At 32.2% G+C, this 3,552-nt stretch overlaps 1 protein-coding gene across 2 annotated transcripts in view; it reads left to right on the top strand.

The window, feature by feature from the left end:
• LOC135215621 (YTH domain-containing protein 1-like) overlaps positions 1 to 713 on the top strand; it is a 115,570-nt gene extending 114,857 nt beyond the window's left edge. For both annotated transcript variants that reach the window (XM_064250529.1, XM_064250528.1), the window contains one exon: positions 1 to 713. This exon is cut by the window's left edge and continues 842 nt beyond it. The gene's annotated coding sequence lies outside the window, so the exon portion shown is untranslated.
• The last annotated feature ends 2,839 nt before the right edge of the window (positions 714 to 3,552 follow it).

Genomic DNA, 3,552 nt, shown 5'->3' with positions numbered 1-3,552 from the left:
ATGCATAAAAAATATATATTTTGTGAATGTCTGTGTATGAATGTAACGAAAGAGTTGATATATTTTTGCCTGTATTATTCATTGCTTTCACCATCACGCATAGGTAACGATGGCCAATGCCAGTTATATTCACATTTTTACCATATTTAAAGATATTTATTTATTACTCTATGTTTTCATGTACTGCAAGTGCTTTTCACGATATTTTTCATGAATGTTACCAAATGTTTTTCACGATTTACAGAAAAGTCTTCTCTCCTGTGTATAACAGATTTGTAAACATAATCCGAGAACAGCAGATTTCACAATAATTATATCTTAGTAGCATTGGACGTAAATAAGCAGATCTATTTAAACTGTAAACATTACAACTCATCATAACACCAGCGAAGTTCTTTGAAAGTTCTCAGCATCCAAAATTTTTAAACTTTTAGTCCTTGCACAATGATTAGTTCGAGTTATTTCTAGCGAGAATTATTATTTACTTAAACTATATCAAACATTCAAATACATTATCGCTTTACTATTTTACTGTATTGAAATAATTTTGAAAAGTCATGTCATTATTGAAATTCTAATATATAAAATCTGGTAACCACATAATTTTCAGTTACAGCTGTGAGATTTTGCTATGTGTGTATTTGTGTCTGTCTGTAAGTTTTAGATAGTATAATGTATCCCAAAATATTTTTGCAAATAAAGACGAGTATGATTATCTTTTTTTATTTCCTTGCTATAATAGTAGATTATGGAGTAAACAATTATCTGAGTTTATCTGTTCTAGCGAAACTAGGACATGTTCTCCGCTAAGTATCGAACAAAGTGCGAAATTTATGATTACGAAAATCAGAATAACATTCCTTCTAGTATGGTCATTTTTATTTTATTTATTTGCTGCTTACTTATATTTTGTCACGGACGATTATGATTCCAAAAAATTACCCGGGGGTATTCGAAAGAAAATTTCTAAACTTTTACAACTAAGTATATGCACTAACACAATTATATACATACTTACATACAATTATGTGTATGTATGAGCGAATACCACTTACGCATTGAAGTCACGTGCATCTACTGTGATTTTCTAAGCATGATATATATATATATATATATATATATATATATATATATATATATATATATATATATATGCTTAGAAAATTACAATAGATGCAGGTGACTTCAATGTGTGAAGTGAATATATATATATATATATATATATATATATATATATATATATATATATATATATATACTATCGTCCTCAGTTACCTCAATATGATCGAACCTCCTCAACGAACTTTGACTTATCCTCTCACTTAGGATAACACTTTATCACTTTTATGCCCGTCACGCATCATGTCCATTTCTTATTGTTTCATTTTTTTTTACTCAAAAGTTACTGGACAAACAATTCACTCGAAATGCTTTCACCTTTAGTTTTTTTTTATTCATTTTTATTCCGAGTCACTACCACGGTTCACTCCATAAAAAGAGACTTATCTCGCTGATTTCTTAATGCATTTTATCTTTAGCAGAGACCATGATACCTACGCTCTACTACACCTGCACCAATTTCCATTTTCTCCCATCCTTCTAACTTTCATTACTGATTTATTGCTACATCTTCCTGTTTCATCTCAACTGCTATCGTCTTCTTTTATGAGCTATTTCGTAAATATATTTCTTCCAGTTTCTGTTGCTTCTCTTCCTACCAGAAATTCACTTATGATTTCTTACAACAGCTGCTCTACACGTCATTTTTCGTATAATCAAAGATATTAACCAGCTTTGTAGACATAACACACCACTCTTTATCCGCTTTTGCAACCCTAGTACTTACAACCCAAGCTTAAGCTTCATTATCAGAGTAAGACCTTCTAGCAGGGCTCAAACAATAACCTTTGACCAATTGTACTATATCCACATACCCACAATGCTGTCTGAATTTCATTGCTCTTCCCTAATAATTCCTTTTGTTATCTACCACTCTGCTCAATTATACTCCCACTATACTCTCTACCAAGTAAAGTGAGTTACATTATTCCCTATGATTCTAACATTACCATTTATCATTTTTCTACTGATATAGAAGGTCCCATGATTCTTCATACCTTCTGAAAGACCTTTTCCTTATTTTGATATACGTTACACACCCGAATCAGTAAGCTGGTTACATAATTACCAACGTATCACACTGCATAGATCAACATACACAAGATGTCAGTACTGATTTACTGCAGAGATCTAATCTACTTTCAATACAGCGTTTGGATGGAAAATTGCTTACAATAACAATATCATGGGGGCGATGCAAACCACATGATTCAGGTGATGGCAACCATAAAGAGAGGGTACTCTGTAATGGCTGCCGACGTTGGCAGCTACCAAGGTGCATTAGGAGAGCATGGAATGTACAGGTCTTGCCCCCAAAAAGCAGATATAGAAAATGGAATGTATGAGAGTTATGACGAGCGCTTCTATGCCCCATGAGGAGTTTCACAGTTATATATAATCTATCATAGTTATATCTTATGTTGGTGGATGCCATTTGACTTGGAGATATATATGCTTTAAAAATTATTTGCATATATAAAACTTTTTATACAAAAATTAGAAAAAAAACAGAGGGGTACACACACACACACACACACATTATATATATATATATATATATATATATATATATATATATATACATATATATATATATATATATATATATATATATATATATATTATATATACATATATATATATATATATATATATATATATATATATATATATATATATATATTATCTAAATGAAAATGACATTGGGGCAAACAATGGAAAATGTTAAGATGATGTAAAAAATATACAAAGAAACTGTATGCAGTTAAGCATTATTGTACTATAATTACCAACATAAGGGCAAAGTTAAGAAATACATAGGAGTTTTCAAAAATGGTGTCCTGATGCAATTGCAAATGATAGTGACGAACATGAATATGCATGAAACAATGTATGCAAATGCCCAGAAGTAATAGTGCAAATTTTGCTGTAGTCGGTGTTGGGACTTGCCTCCCAAACGTGTGTAAAGGTGATGGGGGGTGGGGATGACCTCACCCCTAGGTCACCTGGTTTGAGACTGTCCACTGGTACTTTGTCCTTGTTGCTGTGTAAAAGCATTTTAAAGGCTTTGTTTTCCCTTCAGTGATGGATATAGGCCTCTACATGGCAGGGTCAGTGGAGGCTTTTGTGGGTTTTATCTGAATTCAAAATGGCATGTGCTCAGTTGGTTTGAAATGCACAGTTTTTTCAAGTTTTTGTAGTACATTCCTTCCAAAAGACATCGGTTTGGAATAAGACTCTTTATTTTATGTGATTGCGAAACTGCGACGGTGATTGATATGATAATATATACAGGCAAAGTTAATGGACTTTCGGCTAACGATCCGCTTGTGAAGTCAGGTGAAGTGGTTAGAGAAATCCTGTGAGACTTGCTATGGAAGGTTCATTACTTATATGTTGATAACTGTTATACAAGCCCATACCTCGCAACAT

This window comes from Macrobrachium nipponense, chromosome 5 (assembly GCF_015104395.2).
Source record: "Macrobrachium nipponense isolate FS-2020 chromosome 5, ASM1510439v2, whole genome shotgun sequence".
NCBI lineage: Eukaryota > Metazoa > Arthropoda > Malacostraca > Decapoda > Palaemonidae > Macrobrachium > Macrobrachium nipponense.
Note: the sequence above shows the minus strand (reverse complement) of the source record. Positions and strands in the feature narration are given on the sequence as shown.